At 39.4% G+C, this 23767-nt stretch overlaps 1 protein-coding gene across 7 annotated transcripts in view; it reads left to right on the forward strand.

Annotated features, from left to right (window-relative positions):
* Nucleotides 1–23767, forward strand: part of FAF1 (Fas associated factor 1) — a 667255-nt gene that overhangs the window by 308487 nt on the left and 335001 nt on the right. The window lies entirely within an intron of this gene.

The following is a 23767-nucleotide window of genomic DNA, read 5'->3' on the forward strand; positions in this document are numbered from 1 at the left end:
GAGAGTGGTGAGTTTGCTTGTTGTGGCGGCTGGAGAAAGAGGCCACATCATGAGCACCAAAAGAGGTTCTCTTGCGGGTAACTCGTAGGCCTAATTTGAAGTAGGCTTGACCTATCCATTGTGGGGTTAAGTTTCATATGAACAAACCCCAAGATTGGGTCTCAGCCTATAGCTTTGGTTCTCCGCACTGCTTGTGAGAATATCAAGAATTCAAGTTGGGGAAGTTGAATTTTCCCCTTTTCTTAGCATTTGCAAATGCTTTTTTATTCACTGTTCAGATCACGCTGGGATTTATCGGGGCATCACTCTGGACAAATCAGCATTATCTCATGTCTTTCTCAAGGTTCCATGGACTTATGGTTTTCAATTAAGCTGCCTACATAAGTTATATTTGGAAATGCACTAGTCAAAATATAACTTTTGTACCAAATAAACATTTTTTGCTTTACTCTTACACATAAGTTAAATTTTAAAATATTAATTACCATCTATTTTCAGCACCCTGCAGTAATGACATTCCTTTGTTTTTCCTTATGTGAAAACATTTTTTGAATTTGTACATTTAGTCACTGTCATTATACCCTCTACTCATTCCTAGATTATACCATCTCAGTCTTTATCATCGATCTTTCTTTCTGATATCATTTGTACCTCCAGGGCTCCTCCCTCTATCATTCTCACATTCAGCTTTATTCAGTGTTTTAACATAATTGTATTAGAGTCAGGTAGTATTGTGCAGTCCATTTCTGAGTTTTTACATTCAGTCCTGTTGCACAATCTGTATGCCTTCACTTCCAGTTACCCAGTATCTTACCATATTTCTATCTCCTGATGGTCTCTGTTACCAATGAAATTCTCCGAGTTTATTCAGTAATGTCAGTTCATATCAGTGAGACCATACAGTATTTGTCCTTTTGTTCTGGCTAATCTCACTCAGCATAATGTCCTTAAGATCCATCCATGTTGTTACATACTTCATAAATTTAATCTGTCTTACAGCTGCATAATATTCCATTGTATGCTTAAACCGCAGTTTGTTTAGTCACTCGTCTGTTGATGGACATTTTGGCTGTTTGCATCTCTTCGCAGTTGTAAATAATGCTGCTATAAATATTGGTGTGCAAATGTCCATTTGTGTCTTTGCCCTCATGTCCTCTGAGTAGATACCTAGCAATGGTATTGCTGGGTCATATGGCAATTCTATATTTAGCTTTTTGAGGAACCACCACACTGCCTTCCACAGTGGTTGTACCATTTGACATTCCCACCAACAGTCAATAAGTGTGCCTCTTTCTCCACATCCTCTCCAGCAATTGTTATTTTCTGTTTTGTTGATAATGGCCATTCTGGTGGGTGTGAGATGATATCTCATTGTGGTTTTGATTTGCATTTCCCTAATAGCCAAGGAAGTTGAGCAACTTTCTTCATATGCCTTTTGACCATTTGTATTTCCTCTTCTGAGAAGTGTCTGTTCAAGTCTTTTGCCCGTTTTGTAATTGGGTTGGCTGTCTTTTTGTTGTTGAGTTGAACAATCTCTTTATAAATTCTGGATACTAGACCTTTATCTGACATATTGTTTCCAAAAATTTTCTCCCATTGTGTAGGCTGTGTTTTTACTTTGTTGACGGAGTTGATGCGCAAAAGTGTTTAATTTTGAGGAGTTCCCATTTATTTCCTTCTTTCTTCAATGCTCTTGCTTTGGGTGTAAGTTCTAGGAAACCACCTCCTAGTATAATATTTATAAGATATTTCCCTACATTTTCTTCAAACAGTTTTATAATCTTAAATCTAATGTTTAGGTCTTTGATCCGTTTTGAGTTAATTTTTGTATAGGGTGTGAGATATGGGTCCTTTTTCATTCTTTTGCATATGGATATCCAGTTTTCTAGGCACCATTTATTGAAGAAACTGTTCTGTCCCAGGTGAGTTGGTTGACTGCCTTATCAAAGATCAATTGCCCATACATGAGAGGGTCTATATCTGAGTATTCTATTCTATTCCATTGGTCCGTATATCTATCTTTATGCCAGTATCATGCTGTTTTGACCACTGTAGCTTCATAATACACCTTAAAGTCAGGTAATGTGAGACCTCCGACTTCGTTTTTCTTTCTCAGAATACTTTTAGCTGTTTGGGGCACCCTGCCCTTCCACATAAATTTGGTTATTGATTTTTCGATTTCTGAAAAGTAAGTTTTTGGGATTTTAATTGGTATTGCATTGAATCTGTAAATCAATTTAGGTAGAATTGACATCTTAACTATATTTAGTCTTCCAGTCCATGAACACGGTATGCCCTTCCATCTATTTAGGTCTTCTGTGATTTCTTTTAACAATTTCTTGTAATTTTCTTTGTATAGGTCTTTTGTCTCTTTAATTAAATTTATTCCTAAATGTTTTCTTCTTTTGGTTGCAGTTGTAAGTGGAATGTTTTTTCATAACTTCCCCTTCAGACTGTTCATCACTAGTGTATAGAAACACTACAGATTTTTGAGTGTTGATCTTGTAACCTGCCACTTTGCTGTACTCATTTATTAGCTCTACTAGTTTTGCTGTGGATTTTTCGGGGTTTTCGACATACAATATCATATCATCTGCAAACAGTGAGAATTTTACTTCTTCCTTTCCAATTTTGATGCCTTGTATTTCTTTTTCTTGTCTAATTGCTCTGGCTAGAACTTCCAACACAATGTTGAATAACAGTGGTGAAAGTGGACATCCTTGTCTTGTTCCTGATCTTGGAGGGGGGAACGTTTTTAGTTTTACCCCATTGAGAATGATGTTAGCTGTTGGGTTTTTCATATATTCCCTTTATCATGTTGAGAAAGTTTCCTTCTATTCCTATCCTTTGAAGTGTTTTCAAGAGGAAAGGATGTGGAATTTTGTCAAATGCCTTTTTTACATCAATCGAGATGATCATGTGGTTTTTCTGCTTTGATTTGATATGGTGTATTACATTAATTGATATTCTTATGTTGAACCATCATTATGTACCTGGGATGAATCCTACTTGTTCATGACGTATAATTCTTTTAATGTGTCCCTGGATTCGATTTGCTAGAATTTTGTTGAGGATTTTTGCATCTGTATTCATTAGAGATATTGGTCTGTAGTTTTCTTTTCTGTAATATCTTTTTCTGGCTTTGGTATGAGGGTGATGTTGGCTTCCTAGAATAAATTAGGTAGCTTTCCCTCCTCTTCAGTTTTTTTGAAGAGTTTGAACAGGATTGGTACTAATTCTTTCTGGAATGTTTGGTAGAATTCACATGTGAAGCTATCTGGTCCTGAACATTTCTTTTTGGGGAGCTTTTTAATGACTGATTCAATTTCTTTACTTGTGATTGCTTTGTTGAGGTCGTCTGTTTCTTCTTGAGTCAAAGTTGGTTGTTCATGCCTTCCTAGAAAGTTGTCCATTTCATCTACAGTGTCGTATTTGTTAGCATAAAGTTGTTCGTAGTATCCTGTCAATACTTCCTTTATTTTCGTGAGTTCAGTGGTTATGTCTCCTCCTCCATTTCTGATCTTATTTATTTGCATCCTCTCTCTTCTTTTTGTCCATCTTGCTAAGGGTCCACCAGTCATATTGATTTTCTCATAGAACCAGCTTCTGGTTTTGTTAATTTTCTCAATTGTTTTCATGTTCTCAATTTCATTTATTTCTGCTCTAATCTTTGTTATTTCTTTCCTTTTGCTTGCTTTGGGGTTAGTTTGCTGATCTCTCTCTGGTTCTTCTAAGTGGACAGTTAATTCCTCGATTTTTGCTCTTTCTTCTTTTTTGATATAGGCATTTAGGGCAATAAATTTCCCTCTTAGTACTGCCTGTGCTGCATCCCATAAGTTTTTTTTATGTTGTGTTTTCATTTTCATTTGCCACGAGATATTTACTGATTTCTCTTGTAATCTCTTCCTTGACCCACTGGTTGTTTAAGAGTGTATTGTTGAGCCTCCACATATTTGTGAATTTTCTGGCACTCTGCCTTTTATTGATTTCCAACTTCATTCCCTTATGATCTGAGAAAGTATTTTATATGATTTTAACCTTTTTAAATTTATTGAGACTTGCTTTGTGACCTAGCATATGGTCTGTCCTTGAGAATGATCCATGAGCATTTGAGAAAAAGGTGTATCCTGCTTTTGTGGGGTGTGATGGTCTATAAATATCTGTTAGGTAGGTGTAGCTCAGTTATTGTATTATTCAAATTCCCTTTCTTTATTGATCCTCTGTATAGATGTTCTGTCCATTGATGAGAGTGTGTGGAATTGAAATCTCAAACTATTATGGTAGACATGTCTATTTCTCTTTTCAGTGTTTTCAGTGTTTACCTCATGTATTTTGGAGCATTCTGGCTCGGTGCATAAATATTTATGATTGTTATGTCTTCTTGTTGAATTGTTCCTTTTATTAATGCATAGTGTCCTTCTTTGTCTCTTTTAATGTTTTACATGTGAAGTCTAATTTGTTTGATATTAGAATAGCTTCTCCTGTTCTTTTCTGATTGTTATTTACATGAAATATCTTTTCCCAACCTTTCACTTTCAACCTATATTTATCCTTGGGTCTAAGATGTGTTTCCTGTAGACAGTGTATAGTTGGGTCTTTTTTTTCCATCCATTCTGCCTGTCTGTGTCTTTTGATTCGGGGGTTTAATCCATTAACATTTAGTGTTATTACTCTACAGGTAGTACTTACTTCTACCATTTTGCCTTTTGGATTTTATGTATCAGATCTCATTTTTGTTCCTTTTACCTTTACTAATAATCTTCCTTTCTACACTCTTCTCCACACCTCTTTCTCCCGTCTTTTCATATCTGCCTCTAGTGCTCCCTTTACTATTTATTGCAGAGGCGGTCTCTTTGTCACAAATTCTCTCAGTGATTTTTGTCTGAAAATGTTTTAATTTCACCCTCATTTTTGAAGGATAATTTTACTGGATATAGAATTCTTGGTTGGCAGTTTTTCTCCATTTAGTAATTTAAATATATCATCCCACTGTCTTCTTGCCTCTATAGTTTCTGCTGAGAAATCTATGCATAGCCTTATTGTGCTTAACCTTGTATGTGATGGATTGCTTTTCTCTTGCTACTTTCAAGATTCTCTCTTTCTCTTTGACCTCTGACATTCTGATTAGTAAGTGTCTTGGAGTATGTCTATTTGTATCTATTCTCTTTGGGGTACACTGCACTTCTTGGATCTCTAATTTTAAGTCTCTCATAAGAGTTGGGAAATTTTCAGTGTTAATTTCCTCTATTAGTTTTTCTCCTCATTTTCCTTTCTCTTCTTCTTCTGGGACACCCACAACAGGTATATTCATGTGCTTCATATTGTCATTCAGTTCCCTAAGTTCCTGTTCATAGTTTTCCATTTTTTTCCCTATGTATTTTTTTGCTTCTAGAATTTCAGATGTTCCATCCTCCAGTTCACTAATCCTATCTTCTGCCTCTCGAAATGTAACATTGTAGGTTTTGGAGGTTATTCTTATCCATTATATAGATATCCCTTTTTGGTTTTCTGTGATTAGACTAGCTAGAAAGAAATACCTGAAACTGTTGAGTTGTCTTTTAGTAGCTTTGATTCTTGAACATGATTGTATAACTATATAGCTTTTACCATGTGACCATGTGATTGTGAAAACTTGTGGCTCATGCTCCCTTTATTTGGGGTATTTCTTACTGATTTGAGTAAGAAATAGGAACAAAAATAAATAAATAATGGGGGGGTGAGGGGTAAAAATAATTGGGTAGGATGAAGTATTCTAGTGGTCAATGAGTGGGAGGAGTAAGGGGTATGAGATGTATGGCGTTTTTTATTCTTTGATATATTTTTCTGGAGGTTGCAAATGTTCTAAAAATGATTATGGTGATGAATATATGGCTATGTGATAATATTGTGAGCCATTATTTGCGTACTATAGATGGACTGTTTTGTTTATGAAGATATCTCAATTTTAAACAAAGAAAAACAAACCAGTGAGTAAAGAATAATATGTTCTTTCGAAACTATTTCTTGTATGGAGTTAAAAAACCTCCTCACACTGCTTTTAAAAAGTTTGTACATTTGCTTTTATCTTTCCTTCTCCCTCTAATTGAAGAGAAACTTATGCTATTAGAAAAAAGAAATAAAACATATTATTTCTCATCTAACTACTTTAGTCGGCAATCATCCTAGGGCTACTGTGCAGGTCAAAAGTTGTAGTAGCATGAATGACTTTCTATTTTGAATGTAAAAGAACGTGCTCCTGGATGCAGCAACTTAGGACTCAACTCTTAGCTGCAGCTCAAATTCATCTGCTTAGTCGATATTTTAATAATAAAATCTTTGCAAATTATGCATATGAGTATAATAAATTCCTTACAACCTTCCTACCTTCCCTGGAAACCCTCCCACTCCACCTCCAACGACCACCCCAAGATAAAACCCTTTCAAAACAAAGAAACAGAACTTACTCAGCTGACATGCCGCCTCTATGGAAAGCTTTCTTAGTCTAATTTTCTGAAGTCTAATGCTTTGGAAAACTCGTGGTAGAATCCTCAGCACTCTGGATGAATTTTCAGTTTGCTTTTCTGCCCATTCCTCAATAAAACTCATAGAAGGCAGAACTATGATCCTACTGGCTTCCCAATCCTATTATCTGGAGGACAAATCATATGCATGTAATTGCTGAATTGAGTTAATCCTAGGTCATTGCCGCTTATTATTTGTGTGACATTAAGCAAGTAATTTAATATCACTTTTCTCACCTGTAAAACGGAAATGATAATAACATCATAAAGTTGGTATGATGTTCTTGATGCCTGATACATAGTAGTGCTTGTTAAAGGCTAGCCATTATTATTATTGGCTAAGTGAATGCATCAGGCTGGAGCCCAGAAATTGCAGACAATACACTCAGCTGATTCCTCCAAACAAACCATCTCTATAAAGCAACAACAACACAAGACCTGAATATAAAAGAAAAGGTGGGTCCAGATAATAGTAGGCATGATTTACAGTTGTATTCAGTGTATCAAAGAAGGTTCTGTCTTACATGAGCTCCTGCAGGAAATGTAGCTAAAATAAAAATAACTGCCAGAAAAGCACTGTCACTCCTTTTGCTGATGTTTTCCTCTCATTGTAAGATTTTAAAATATTGGCTGCCCCTCCGAAGTTTTCTATTTTCAATAAGTTACAGTAGGTTACCTTATAACTCATATACAATAAAATTCCCCACTTGGCTTTTAAATTTCTCATATTCTTGGTTCTATGAAGTAGGAATTGTTATCCTTTTCCTGAAGAGGAAATTGACATTATATTAAGTAATAAAACTGGGCCTTGTATATGGTAGACAGTAAATACTGTTGAAGTAATAAATGACTGACTCGTCAAGATCAAACAGCTAGTCAGTGTGGAACATGGATTAAAATCTGGCTCTATGACTCAAAAAGTTTAAAGCCATACATATTTTTCTTGCTAACTTACCCTCCCCTAGAGCTATCCAGAAATTGTAGAGTTATATTAAATTGGTGTTCTTATAAAGTAGTCTAGCAGTCAGTGCTGGTCCTTACAAACTTTTCTGCAAAATTATTGTAGAAGGGTGCCCATCAAGAAGTATACCTAAGGAATTTCATAAAGGCAAACACGAAAAATATTAAGCATATTTGTAGATTCGCATGTAAAGTTAAAGGAAAATCTATATAATAATCCAGACTTCTGGAACTCTGAACTCCTTAGCCTAGCATTTGAAGCCCTCCATTATGTAGGTCCTAAATATTTTTAAGTGTTCACTTTCAAAACCTTTCTTTACATTCTTCCTCTTACACTCTTCCTCTTTGCATTCTATGCATTTCTATATATATTCTCCAGTCACTATATGTGTCCAAACTATTACATGTCTGACATAGTTCTCCATGTCTACGTGTCAAATTACTATCTCTTCCTCTTCATAATATGTCAAAGCACTCTCTCCCTTCTCCGCAATCTACCACTTCTGTTTGAACCTCTCTAAATGGGCTGTCTTGAGATCAGTGATAATGGAATTTTTTCTTGTTGTTGGCACAGGCAGGCACCAGGAATCGAACCTAGGTCTCCAGCAAGAAGACGATGGCTTATTTTAAAATGCAATTTTATTCAAATGTATTCACATACCATACAGTCCATCCGAAGTATTCTGTCATCGGGTGTGGTAGTTAATTTAGATGTCAACTTGACCAAGTGAAGGTACCTAGTTCTGTTGCTGTAGACATGAGCCAATGGTACATGAATCTCATCTGTTGCTCATTACATCTGCAGTTAGCTAGAAGGTGTGCCTACTGCAATGAATGATGTTTGATTTAATTGGTTGGTGTTTAAATGAGAGAGCTCAACATAGCACAGCCAAAGCAGCTTAGCATACTTCATCTCAGCACTCGCAGCTCAGCCCAGGCCTTTGGAGATGCAGGAAGGAATCACCCCACGGAAAGTTGTTGGAACTCAGAGGCCTGGATAGAAAGCCAGCAGAGATCACCCTGTGCCTTCCCGGTTAGAAAGAACCTCAGTTGAAAGCTGCCTTTCCTCTGAAGAACTAATGAAATAAATCCCCTTTTATTAAAAGCCAATCCATCTCTGGTGTGTTGCATTCTGGCAGCTGGCAAACTAGAACATTAGGTCACAATATCATCACATAGTTGTGCATTCATTACCACATCAAATTTATAACATTTTCATTACTTCAAAAACAACAAAAAACACCCCATACGCTTATCCCTCACCCAAATTTTTGACCCTTAGCATTGGTCTGATGCATTTACTACTGTTAATGAAAGAGTATTAAAATATTACTGTTAACTGTAGTCCATAGTTTGCAATAGAGCAGTTTTTCTATATATCACTCTTTCTGATAATGTCTTCTTTGACCCACTCATTGTTTCAGCATGTACTGTTTAACTTCCATATATTTGTGAGTTCAGTTCAGAGCCAGTCTCTGGCTGTATTACTTTGGGTTCTCTAGAGAAACAGAATCAACAGGAAATATTCGTAAATATAAAACTTACAAAAGTGTCTCACGTAACCTTGGGAACACAGAGTCCAAAATCCACAGGGCTGGCTGTGAAGCCGATGATTCCAACGTAGGGTCTAGACGAACTCCACAGGAGAGGCTTGCCAGCCGAAGCAGGAAGAGAGCCTATCTCTTCTGAATCCTCCTTAAAAGGCTTCCGGTGATTAGATTAAGCATCACTACTTGCAGGAAACACTTCCCTTGGTTGGTTACAAATGGAATCAGTTGTGGATGCAGCTGACATGATCATGATTTAATTCTATGAAATGTCCTCATAGCAACAGACAGGCCAGCACTTGCCCAACCAGACAAACAGGTACCACCACTTGACCAAGTTGACACATGAACCTGGCCATGACAACCTCCTTGATTTTTCTCACTGTTTATCTGATTCCATTAAGCGAACTTTCCTTCTCTACTTGACTTTAAATGATTGAAATGCTGAGGGATCCATCTTGACCTTTTTCCCTAGGTGATTTCTTTTGGCCACAAAGTCTAAATACTATCTCTGTATATGCTGTTTTGTGTTTTGTTTTTTTGGGGTGCATGGAACAGGACTCGGGTCTCCTGCATAGCAGGCATGAATTCTACCACCGAACTACCTGTCAGTATATACTATTGACTCTCCTGTTCTAAGCTCTATTGCCTGATCTTATATGCAACAGTACATGACATCTCTTTTTGGATTTCTAATAGGTATCTCAAACTTAACAGTGAGGTGCTGTAAATAAAAGTACAGATTCCTGTCTCAAGAAATTAGTTTAGTTGGGTATCATTTTTTTTATTTTGATCAATGATATTTCATGCTGTATATGTTAGAATTTCCTAATAATCTAATTACCTGTAATCTGTAATTACAGAATTGTGAATTCTGGTAAATAGTAGAAAGACTTTTGAGGCATTTAGCTACCTACTTTTAATCTTTGCATTGTATGTATGTATGGTTACATACATATAATGGCAAAAAAGGAATGAAGAAGGCAAGAACCTTATAGCACACTCAGAATATTTTCCTGATAACCATAGGCTTTCCATAATTATACTTGAGGTATGGTAGTAGAGATTATTTTAAACAAGGTAAGGTACATTGTAGAAAAAAAATTTATTTTGAAATATTTTCAAACTTACAGGACAGTTACAAAAATGATACAAACCCCAGATAGAGAATTCTGCCACATCCATAAACCTTCAGATAACTAGCTCCACCAACTTCATCAATCCCTTCACCCATCCATCCATCCTTCCTTCCTTCCTTCCTTCCTTCCTTCCTTCCTTCCTTCCTTCCTTCCTTCCTTCCTTCCTTCCTTCCTTCCTTCCTTCCTTCCTTCCTTCCTTCCTTCCTTCCCTCCCTCCCTCCCTCCCTCCCTCCCTCCCTCCCTCTTTCTATCTGCCCATTGATACACTCTCCAAATATACTCAAATGTAGACCACACTCATCATATTTCATAAATGTCCAACACTGCCATGCATGTATCTGGAGAACAAGGACACCCATCCATGCAACCATCTCAAGTGCAACCATCAAGCTGAAGAAATCCAACACCAATATAAAGCCCACATTCTACATTTCAACCCTCTTACACTTTCCAAAACATCCCCCTGGCTTCCCACTCTTCCCCTACCAGCTCCCATCCAGCATCACACACTGTATCTGATTATCTCCATTTCCACTGTTGAGCATTCTCCCCCTCTTAATTGTGGAATCATATAATACTAAGCTTCTCATCTCAACTTCTCCCAATAATACTATGCAGTAGGACCATCCACATCCAAACCATTGTGCCCCCACCACCCTTCATCACAGTCCTCCCATCTTCCCATATAAAAACTCTGTGCCCATCATGCATCAAGTCTCCATTTCCCCTGTTCCCCATCCCTGGCTACTTACCTGCATTGTAACTTCTGTTCTCTGTGAACTTGTATAGTCTCTGATACTTTCATTGTAGTCACCACGGTGTTTAAATTTAACATCTCGAATCTGTAAACCTCTCGTTTGCTTATATATCAACTTAGGTTCAGTAGTTATACCATGCTTCTTTACCCCCTGTTCTGGTTTGCAAGCTGCTAGACTGAGATATACCAGAAACGGTATGGCTTTCAAAAGGGCGATTTATTAATTTAGAAGTTTACATGTTTTAAGGCTGTGAAAATGTCCAAATTAAAGTGATGGTATAGAAATGTACAATCTTAAGCCATCCAGGGAAAGATACCTTGGTTCAAGAAGGCCAGTGATGTTCAGATTTTTCTGTCAGCTGGAAAGGCATGTGGCGAACATGGCGATGACTGCTAGCTTTCTCTTCAGGCTTTTTGTTTCATGAAACTCCCCTAGGAGCTTTTCCCTTCTTTGCTTCCAAAGGTCTCTCACTGTGTGGGCTCCCTTGGCTCTAAAGTTTTTCCCAAATGGGTCCCTCTTAAAGGGTTCCAGTAAGCAATCCCACCTTGAGTGGGTAGAGACAAATGTCCATGGAAACCATCTAATCAGAAGTTACCACCCACAATTGGGTGGGTCGCATCTCCATGGAAACAATCAAAAGATCCCATCCAGCAATACTGAATGAGAATTAAAGGACATGGCTTTTCTTGGGTACACAACAAATTCAAACAAGTACACCCGCCATTCCTCCACTTTTATGTAGTTCTTGCCACATATTGCATGTTTATACATTATGATTCCAGAACCGCTGACAGAGCATTACATTTTATGTGCTTGCTTTTAGACCCTGTAGGAAGTAAAAAGTGGAGTTGTAAACCAAAAATGCAATAGTACTGGCATTTATATTTACCCATGTTATTTCCATTACCAGAGATCCTTATTTCTTCTTATGCTTTTGATCTATTGTCTATTTTCCTTTCTTTTCAACTTGCAGAACAACTTTTCTCTTTTGCATCTCTTGTAAGGCTGGTCTAATGGTGATGAAGTCCCTCAGCTTTTGTTTATCTGAGAATGTCTTACTCTCTGTCTCATTTTTAAAAGACAGATCTACCAAATATAGAATTTCTGGCCTGGAATTTTTTGCTTTTTTAATTTTTCTCAATTTTTTTTATTGTTTAGTATAACATATATACAAAGCAAAGAAATGAAAAAGCAATAGTTTATAAGGCACTCTTCAACAAGTGGTCACAGGACAGATCCTAGAGTTTGTCATGGACTACCTAAAGTTTTCCTTCTAGCTGCTCCAGACTATAGGAGGCTAGAGGGCTTAAATACTTTTTTATCATCACAATCACCTTTTTTCCCCGAAAAATAACGTATATACAAAAAAGTTATAAATTTCAAAGCACGGCGCTACAATTAATTGTAGAACATATTTCAGACTTTGACATGGTTTACAGTTTCACAGTTTTAGCATTCATATTAATTTGTTAAATCCTATTTTCTCTGTACAACTCCACCATCACCTTTGATCTTTCCATCATTCTCTTTTGGGGTGTTTGGGCTATGGCAATTCTAAATTTTTGATATTGGAAAGGTCTGTCACTAATATGGGGTGGGGAGATGGAATTATCTGATGTTCTGGAGAGGCTAGGCTAGGTTTCAGGTCCCTGCTGACCAGGGACCCATCTGAAGGCTGTAGGTTTCTAGAAAGTTACTCTACTGCCTGGATCTTATGTATTTCCCTAGGTGTTCTTTACAATTGGCTGGAATGGTCCTGATTGGGGGTTGGCAGGTTATTGTAGGTAGCTTGCATAAGTGCAACCTCCGGAGTAGCCTCTCGACTCTATTTGAATTCTCTCTGCCACTGGTGCTTTATTAATTACACTTCTTTTCCCCCTTTTGGTCAGAATGTAATTGTTGATCCCACAAGTGCCAGGTCTGGATTCATCCCTGGAAGTCCTCTCCCATGTCGCCAGGGAGATTTTCACCCTTAGATGTTGTCATGATTAGGGACAGGTGTCAACTTGGCCAAGTTGTGGTACCTGTTCATCTGATTGGGCAAGCGCTGGCCTGTCTGTTGCAATGAGGACATTTCATAGGATTAGGTCATGATCACATCAGCTACATCCACAGCTGATTCCATTTGTAATCAGCCAAAGGGGAGTGTCTTCTGCAATTAGTGATGCTAAATGCAATCATGGGAAACCTTTTAAGGAGGACTCAGAGGAGACAGGTTCCATTCCTGCTTTGGCTGGTGAGCCTCTCCTGTGAAGTTCATCCAGGCCATCCATCGGAGTCATCAGCTTAGCAGCCTGCCCTGTGGATTTTGGACTCTGCGTTCCTACGGTCACGTGAGACACTTTCATAAATTTTATATTTGCAAGTGTTCCCTGTTGGTTCTGTTTCTCTAGAGAACCCTAACTAATACATCTTGGTACCAGGAGTGGTTCTTAAGGAACAGAATCTTAAAAATTGGTTTTTATGAATGGTTTTCTACTCTGACTGGACTCAGAGATACTAAGGACTCTGATTCCTGTAATCAGAATGACACTCCAATCCACGGACTGAGTTGGCAAAGGAGAGAGTCAAAATATCATCATTCGATTCTCCTAATGCTTCGCTTGTACAAAGCCAGACTCTAGGGGATAATGTTTTTGACACCTTTACAGAGTTTTGTAGAAATAAGAGTTATAGAGATGTTGGTTGGTTGTTGTTAGATACACTGTCTACATTAAAGGGTGAAAAGGATGGGCATAGGCTTCAAACGAGAAGCTTAAGCGCCTTCTGAAAGATGTAGAGGTTTCTATGAGTATAGTGAAGGAAAATCTTATTTCCTGTAGCCGTAGACTTGAGATCTCTGAAAATCAGACTCAGAATCTTCTTGTTAGAGTAGCAACTTTACAACGTAAACTGAAATCTCAGTCTTGCATGGTGTCTGCCGTTAAAGTGAGGGCATTGATTGGAAAGGAGTGGGACCCTGAAAAATGGGATGGTGACATATGGATTGATAATGATATTGGGGGTGAGGTTGAAACCCTAGACCATGCTGAGCCTTCTTTAGATAACCCTGTAATAGTCTGCCCTGAGGCCATAGCCGCCCCACCTCCAGCCTGCCTTGAGGAATTGGCCACCCAACCTCCTCCTGAAGGGATTAACCCTAGAGTTATTAATCCTGTTTCACCAGATGAAACTGCAAATGAAAGCCCTGAAGCAAATGGCTTGGAAGATATTTCTAATTCTTTTCATGACCCACCCCCACCACCCCTCATTTCTTCTAGACCTATAACTAGACTAAATTCTGAATAGGCCCCTAAAGGTGAGGTACAAAGTATCACACATGAGGAGGTACGTTATACTCCAAAAGAACTGTGTGAGCTTTCTAATTTATATAGACAGAAATCAGGGGAATATGTGTGGCAATGGATTTTAAGAGTGTGGGATAATGGTGGGAGGAATATAAGGCTGGATCAGGCTGAATTTATTGATATGGGCCCACTAAGCAGAGATTCTGCATTCAATGTTATAGCTAGAGCAGTTAGAAAAGGTGTTAGCAACTTGTTTGGGTGGTTGGTTGAAACATGGATCAAAAGGTGGCCAACATTACCTGAGGTTGAAATGCCAGAACTGCCCTGGTATAATGTAGACGAGGGGATCCAGAGGCTTAGAGAGATTGGGATGTTAGAGTGGATTTATCATGCAAAGCCTGCTCTTACACCCCAGGAATGTCCAGAGGATGCACCTTTTACCAGAACAGTGAGAAATAAGTTTGTGAGACTAGCACCATCATCCCTCAAGAGCTCTGGGGTTGCACTTCTCTGTAGGTCAGATATTACTGTAGGAACTGCTGTCACTGAGCTGGAATCCTTAAACACAATGGGGATGACAGGATCCCGAGTTGGCAGAAGCCAGGTGGCAGCACTTAATCACCAAAGACAGGGTAGACGTGGCTATTTTTGTGGCATTGGCTAGTAAATCATGGGGTGCCTAGAAATACAATAGAAGGGCGGTCTACTAAATTCTTGTTGGAGCTGTATAAACAAAAGAGTTCTAGGTCAAGGAAACAGAAGTCTAACCTGAATTACAAAAGCACAGAGTCACGGCCCCTTAATCAATTTCCAAACTTGAAGCAGTTTACAGACCCTGACCCCCTTGAATGAAGGGGAGGCCAGGTCCCTATGGGGGAGAAACCTGTTACACTGCCACAAATTTATACTGTTAACCTTCCTCTAAGTCTTCCCCAAGGAGACCGACGGCCTTTTACTAGGGTAACTGTGCATTGGGGAAAAGGAAATGATCAGATATTTCGGGGATTGTTAGACACTGGTTCAGAAGTGACATTAATTCCAGGGACCCAAAATGTCACTCTGGACCACCAGTCAGAGTGGGGGCTTATGGAGGCCGGGTGATCAATGGAGTTTTAGCTCAGGTCTGTCTCACAGTGGGTCCACCCGGACCCATGCTGTAGTTATTTCCCCAGTTCCAGAATGTATAATTGGCATAGACATACTGAGCAACTGGCAGAATCCCCACGTTGGTTCTCTAACCCGTGCAGTGGGGGCTATTATGGTGGGAAAGGCAAGTAGAAGCCACTAGAACTGCCCCTACCAAGCAAAATAGTAAATCAAAAGCAATACCATATTCCTGGAGGGATTGCAGAGATTACTGCCACTCTTAAGGACTTGAAAGATGCAGGGGTGGTGATTCCCACCACATCCCCGTTCAACTCTCCTATTTGGCCTGTGCAGAAAACAGATGGGTCTTGGAGAATGACAGTGGATTATCGTAAACTCAACCAGGTGGTAACTCCAATTGCAGCTGCTGTTCCAGATGTAGTATCATTGCTTGAGAAAATCAATACATCCCCTGGTACCTGGTATGCAGCTATTGATCTGGCAAATGCTTTTTTCTCAATAGCTATTAGTAAGGACCACCAGAAACAGTTTGCTTTCAGCTGGCATGGTCAGCAATATACTTTCACTGTCCTACCTCAGGGGTATATCAACTCTCCAGCCCTATGTTATAATCTTGTTTGCAGAGACCTTGATCGTTTCTCCCTCCCACAAGACATCACACTGGTCCATTATATTGATGATATCATGTTGATTGGACCTAGTGAGCAAGAAGTAGCAACTACTCTAGATTTACTGGTAAGGCATTTGCGTGTCAGAGGATGGGAGATAAATCCAACAAAAATACAGGGGCCTTCCACCTCAGTAAAATTTCTAGGTGTCCAGTGGTGTGGGGCATGTCAAGATATCCCTTCTAAGGTGAAAGATAAATTGCTGCATCTGGCCCCTCCCACAACCAAAAAAGAGGCACAACACCTAGTTGGTCTTTTTGGATTTTGGCAACAACATATTCCTCATTTGGGTGTGCTACTCCAGCCCATTTATCGAGTGACCAGAAAAGCTGCTAATTTTGAGTGGGGACCTGAACAAGAGGAGGCTCTGCGACAGGTCCAGGCTGCTGTGCAAGCTGCTCTGCCACTTGGGCCGTATGATCCAGCAGATCCAATGGTGCTGGAAGTGTCAGTGGCAAATAGAGATGCTGTCTGGAGCCTTTGGCAGGCCCCTATAGGAGAATCACAACGCAGACCCTTAGGATTTTGGAGCAAAGCCTTATCATCTGCTGCAGATAACTACTCTCCTTTTGAGAAACAGCTTTTGGCCTGCTACTGGGCCTTAGTAGAGACTGAACGCTTAACCATGGGCCACCAGGTTGCCATGAGACCTGAGTTCCTATCATGAGTTGGGTGTTGTCTGACCCACCAAGCCATAAAGTTGGGCGTGCACAGCAGCACTCTATTGTAAAGTGGAAATGGTATATACGAAATAGAGCCAGAGCAGGTCCTGAAGGCACAAGTAAGTTACATGAAGAAGTGGCACAAATGCCCATGGTTTTCACTCCTGCTGCCACATTACCTTCTCTTTCCCAGACCAGAGCTATGGCCTCTTGGGAAGTTCCTTACAGTGAATTGACAGAGGAAGAGAAAACTCGGGCCTGGTTTACAGATGGTTCAGCATGATATGCAGGTACCACCCGAAAGTGGACAGCTGCAGCATTACAACCCCTTTCTGGGGTGTCCTTGAAGGACAGTGGTGAGGGGAAATCCTCCCAGTGGGCAGAACTTCGAGCAGTGCACCTGGTTGTTCATTTTGCTTGGAAGGAAAACTGGCCAGAGGTGCGTTTGTATACTGACTCATGGGCTGTTGCTAATGGTTTGGCTGGATGGTCAGGGACTTGGAAAGACCATAATTGGAAAATTGGTGGCAAAGAGGTCTGGGGAAGAAGTATGTGGATAGACCTTTCTGAGTGGGCTAAAAACATGAAGATATTTGTGTCCCATGTGAATGCACACCAGAGGGTGACTTCAGCAGAGGAAGATTTTAATAATCAAGTGGATAAGATGACCCGTTCTATGGATACCAGTCAGCCTCTTTCCCCAGCAACTCCTGTTATTGCCCAATGGGCTCATGAACAAAGTGGTCATGGTGGTAGGGATGGAGGTTATGATGGGCTCAGCAACATGGACTTCCACTCACCAAGGCTGACCTGGCTGCAGCCACTGCTGAGTGCCCAATCTGCCAGCAGCAGAGACCCACACTCAGCCCCCGATATGGCACCATTCCCCAAGGTGACCAGCCAGCTACATGGTGGCAGGTTGATTACATTGGACCACTCCATTCTAACTGGAATAGACACATACTCTGGATATGGGTTTGCTTTCCCTGCATGCAATGCTTCTGCCAAAACTACCATCCGTGGGCTTACAGAATGCCTTATCCATCGTCATGGTATTCCACATAGCATTGCTTCAGATCAAGGAACACACTTCAGAGCAAATGAAGTGCGGGAATGGGCACATGCTCATAGAATTCTCTGGTCTTACCATGTTCCCCATCATCCAGAAGCAGCTGGATTGATAGAACGGTGGAATGGCCTTTTGAAAACTCAATTACGGTGCCAACTAGGTGGCAAAAACTTGAAAGGCTGGGGTAATGTTCTCCAGGAAGCTGTGTATGCTCTGATTCAGCGTCCGCTGTATGGTGCTGTTTCTCCCATAGCCAGGATCCATGGGTCCAGGAACCAAGGGGTGGAAATGGGTGTGGTGCCACTCACTATTACTCCTAGTGATCCACTAGGAAAATTTTTGCTTCCTGTCCCTGCTGCCCTGATTTCTGCTGGTCTACAGGTTTTAGTTCCAAAACGAGGTGTGCTTTCTCCAGGAGAAACAACAGTGATACCACTGAACTGGAAGTTAAGATTGCCACCTGGTCATTTTGGGCAACTTATGCCTCTGGATCAACACACCAAGAAGGGGATTACATTTTTGTCTGGGGTAACTGACCCTGACTATCAGAAGGAAGTAGGACTGCAACTACATAATGGAGGTAAAGACGAGTTTTCTTGTAATATAGGAGATTCCCTGGGGCGTCTATTAGTACTACCATGCCCTGTGATTAAAATCAATGGAAAACTGCAACAACACAATCCAGGCAGGACCACTAATAGCTCTGAGACTTCAGGAATGAAGGTTTGTGTCACCCCACCAGGCAAAGAACCACAGCCAGCTGAAGTGCTTGCTGAGGGGAAAGGGAACATGGAATGGGTAGTGGAAGAAGGTAGTGATAAATATGAACTTCGACCACGTGATCAGTTACAGAAACAAGGACTGTAATGCTGTTTTGTTCATATTATACTATTTAAGTTGTAAGATATCAAGGTTAAGAATGAATGTTGCCCAAGGATTTGAACCCTATTCTCGAGAGATTTAATGTGTTTCCAGTTATATGCAGGACAGTTGAGTATTGTCAGGTAAAAGAAAAAATGTGTGCTTATTTGTTTTCATTTGGAAATTAAGTATGGTCTAAGGTGATATATATATATATAGGTGCCAAGTTGACAAGGGGTGGACTGTCATGGTTAGGGACAGGTGTCAACTTGGCCAAGTTGTGGTACCTGTTCATCTGATTGGGCAAGTGCTGGCCTGTCTGTTGCAATGAGGACATTTCATAGGATTAGGTCATGATCACATCAGCTACATCCACAGCTGATTCCATTTGTAATCAGCCAAAGGGAAGTGTCTTCTGCAATTAGTGATGCTAAATGCAATCATGGGAAGCCTTTTAAGGAGGACTCAGAGGAGACAGGTTCCATTCTTGCTTTGGCTGGTGAGCCTCTCCTGTGGAGTTCATCCAGGCCATCCATTGGAGTCATCGGCTTCGCAGCCTGCCCTGTGGATTTTGGACTCTGCGTTCCTACGGTCACGTGAGACACTTTCATAAATTTTATATTTGCAAGTGTTCCCTGTTGATTCTGTTCCTCTAGAGAACCCTAACTAATACAGATGTTATGTCCATGTAGCTGCAAGGGCAATGATTTCACTTGCAGAGTTGGGCTTAGAGATGCCACAACTGAGCAGCAACAGAGGTCCTCCAGAAGTAACTCTTAGACATGCCTGTAGGTAGTGTAAGCTTCTCCGCTACATGCATAAACTCACAAGAGTAAGCGTCATGACTGAGGGCATGACCTATTGATTTGGATATCCCTAAAGTTTGACACAGTATCAGGGGAATCCCTGATAGTAAGGTTTAGTAGTTCCATATTCTTTCTCCCCTCCCTCAGGGGACTTTGCCAATAATTTTTGATTATCTACTTAATATACTCTAGGATATTTCCAGGCGTTACAATAATCTATACAAATTAAAGGACCTCTTTCTTATTCTGTACTCCCTGTGTTTCAGTTGTTCAAATGAGCTATACAGATAGATTGAATTAGATTATGCACTAAAAAAAATTTCAGTTCCAGATCAAATAAACCTTCCTTTCATTGGTCTCAAAGAGTATGTGTGGTTCCAATATGTAGACAGTGTCTTCCTTCCCCCTATGTTCTGAACTACTTTAACCCAACCTGTTCAGCTTCATTCTTATCTCCAAATATCAGCTTACAAATATGAAAAAAGCCTCTCAAAATCTAGAAATAATAATCACTATTCCAGACTTAATATGTCTGCTCTAAAAACTTACAATCTAGGCCCCTATTTTCTTATCAGCATTTTCTGAAGGTCACTATACCATTGTTGTTTTTTTTGTTTCTGGCTTATTTTGTCTCACCAAATGTCCCACATGTTCATTCACATTGTTTCATTCCTCACAACATTGTTCCTTTTTGCAGCAGCACAACCTTCCTTCAAAAATATACACCATCATTCGCCAATCTACTTCTCTGTCAGTGCATCCTTAAGCCACCTGCATTCATTGGGCATCACGTAGAAGGCCTAGAGTCCACAGTCCAACAACATTCTCAATTTTAGATAATTTCATTCTTCCCAAGAGAAGGAAAACCAATAAACACACCCTCGCTAAATAGGAAATCTAAACCTCCTCTTAACTCTTATCCCTCACCCCATTATTTACCTCTCCTGTTGCTATGGTAGTGCTGATGGTTTACTTTTGAGCATAGCTCATAGCATGCAATAGCAGTTTTTCCCCTGTATCCTGGACTTAAACACTTTTATAGAAGAATCATATCTTTGAAATAATTCCTAAGAGAACTTATTCATATTTTGCAAATCAGTGGGACACATAGGTCTATAAACCCCTTTCAATCTTGTTCATCTTCAATATGGTAATGTCACTTCTAGATCCACTAGAGAATTACCTTCACTCCTGTCCATTCCCTTACATTGGAATACAACTTCATTAGCTAATGGTTCACCCATCTCTAGCTTCTATGTATCTCTAAGTCCTGTATATTCTGTATTATATGCCTTTGATTATACCTTTATTCACGCCATAAAAGTGGAATCATACTGTATCTATCCTTTGTGTCTTCCTAACTTCACTCTCAAGGCTTATCCATCTTGTCATGTACTTCAGGACGTCATTTTGTCTTGCTGTTGCATAATATTCCATCGTATGTGTATACCACATTTTGTTGATCCACTCCTCTATTCATGGGCAGTTGATTTGTTTCCATCTTTTGGTGATTGTGAATAATGCTGCTATGAATATCAGTGTGCAAATGTCTGTTTGTGTCTTTGCTTTCAGATCTTCTGGGTATATACCAAGTAGTGCTATTGCTGGGTCATAAGGCAACTAGATATTTAGTTTCTGAAGGAACCACCAAGCAGTCTTCCATAGTGACTGCGCCATTGTACATTCCCACCAGCAGTGCATAAGTGTCCCAGTTTCTCCACATCCTCTCCAACATTTATGGTTTCCTGTTTGTTTAATAGCAGCCATTCTTACAGGTGTGAGGTGGTATCTCATTGTGGTCTTGATCTGCATTTCCCTTATAGCCAGTGAAAATGAACATCTCTTCGTGTGCTTTTGAGCCATCTGTATTTGCTCTTCAGAAAAATGCCTATTCATATGTTTAGCCCATTTTATAGTTCGGTTGTTTGTTCTTTTGTTGAGTTGTATGATTTCTGTGTATATACAGGAAATCAAACCTTTGTCTAATATGTGATTTCCAAGTATTTTCTCCCATTGAGTTGGCTGCCTCTTCACCTTTTTGACAAAGTCTTTTGAGGTTCAGAAGTATTTGATTTTGAGGAGTTCCCATTTATCTATTTTTTCTTCTGCTGCTTGTGCTTTGGGTTTAAAGTTTAGGAAGCTACCTCCTATTACTAGGTCTTGAAGATGTTTCCCTTCATTTTTTCTAGACACTTTATGGTGCTAGTTCTTATATTTAGGTGTTTAATCTACTTTGAGTTAATTTTTGTGTAGGATGTAAGATAGTGGTCCTCTTTCATTCTCTTGGCTATTAATATCCAGTTCTTCCATGCCCAATTATTGAAAAGACTATTTGGTACCAGTTCAGGGGATTTGGGGGCCTTGTCAAAAATCAGTTGACCATAGATTTGGTGGTCTATTTCTGCATTCTTGACTCAACTCCACTGGTCATGGAATTTTTTGCTTTTAGCACTTTAAATATGTCATCCGCTGCCTTCTTTCTTCTATGGTTTCTAAGTAATTACCACTTAATCTTGTTCAGGCTTCTTTGTATGTGACAAATTACTACTCTCTTATGGCTTTCACAATTCTTTATCTTTGACATTTGACAGTTTGATTATAATATACCACAGTGTTAAGTTTATTCCAGTTTATCCTGTTTGAAGTTCATTGAGCATCTTTGATGTGTGTATTTGCGTCACTAAATTCGAGAAGTGTTATTATTATTATTATTATTATTATTATTATTATATTATTATTATTTCTTTGAGTATTCTATCTGACCCTTTATTCTCTTTCTGGTACTCTCACAATGCATGTATTGGAATGTTTGTTGGTGTCCCATGGATTCCTCAGGTGCTGTTCACTTTTCTTAATTTTTCTTTCCTTTTCCTCCTCGGACTTGATGACCTCAATTCTCTCATCTTCAGGTTCACTAATTCTTTTATCTGCCAGTTCCAATCTACTGTTGAACACCTTTCAGGAATTGTAAAATTCTGTTGCTATGTTCTTCAGCTCTGTTTGGTTCCTTTTCATGCTTTCTACCTCGTTATTGATATTCTCTTGTGTTCCTCTATAGTTTTCTTATCTTTTCATTCTTTGTCTAAATTTTCCTTTAGCTCTAAGTATATTTAGGAACATTTACAAAACTCTTTATCTAGTATGTTCCATGTGTGATCTTCCTTGTTGATTGTGTCTAATGCTTTAATCTTCTCCTTTTCATGGGTTATCACCTCCTGTTTCTTTGTATGTTTTGTAATCTTTTGAAACCTGGACATTTTGATATTTTTTGCGTCATCAGTGGAATGTAGATGCTGAAATGTCTGTTCCTTAAGCTTGTATCCAGCTAATTTTAGGATAGAGCTTTTTTTGAATGCCAGGAGCTAACACACACAAAAAAGATACCACCTTTCCTAGTTTTTGCAGGTTGACCTGTGCGAATACCCTACTTCAGAATTTATCCATACAATAGTTTAGAGAATAGCCCCCGGTCAAAGCATAGGAATTTCCTGTTGCTTTCTGAACATGCATCATTTCTTGGGCATGCTTATGGGCCCTAAGAATTCTCCTGTTTACATGGATATGAATGCTCCCTCTTCCCTACAGACAGTTTCCTCATGGTCCTGGGCACTGCAATGTATATCCTATCGCCAACAGTTCCTTGTCCCAGGTAGCCACTTAACTGCTTTCCACAGTTTTCTGAATGAGAGTTCTCTAAATTGCCTTTTATAGGCAGGGTAAGTTCTGTTAGTCCCTGAGGCTTTGGCCAGACATACATGCTTTCCATATATGCACGAGGGTGCTCCCAATATATGCTCCCTCCAGAACCAGGACCAGGGATCTACACTGGGAACATGTACCTGCTCCATGGCAAACCCATATAGGATGGCGAAGGGACCAGCCAGGGTCCTCTGAGATCCAGCTTTTTTAAAGTACAGTTTTCTTGATTTGGCACTTGCCCTGTTAACTTGTAGTCCTTTATTCTCTGGATCCTTGGTAAAGATAGTTTTGCCCATTCTTGCTGGTTGTTCTAAACTTCTAGGGGGAAGAGATGGGTGGGATGGAGCCCTGAAATGTCTCACCATCTTGATTGAGACAGCATCTTAGAGGTGAATTTTTATTTTCAACACTGATGAAAAACTGTTTGCTAAATAGCATCATGAACAAATAGAACTATTACATAGTTTTCCCATTTTATGTAGCTAATCTAATATACTTTCTGTGATTCTGAAATAGTTCTTACATTTTGGTATAGGATTTCAGAAGTGTTGCTCTTAATTCTCCAGTTTCTCATTTCTATATATTACTGCTTCCTAAATGAAAGAATAATTATTTTGAAAATATTTTGGCATAACCAGGGAAGTTCCATAGATTTTAATATCTTCTGAATTTTGACTGAAACCATATTTGCACCCTTGTACAAA

The sequence above is a fragment of the Tamandua tetradactyla genome, chromosome 2, assembly GCF_023851605.1.
Source record: "Tamandua tetradactyla isolate mTamTet1 chromosome 2, mTamTet1.pri, whole genome shotgun sequence".
In the NCBI taxonomy this organism is placed as follows: Eukaryota; Metazoa; Chordata; class Mammalia; order Pilosa; family Myrmecophagidae; genus Tamandua; species Tamandua tetradactyla.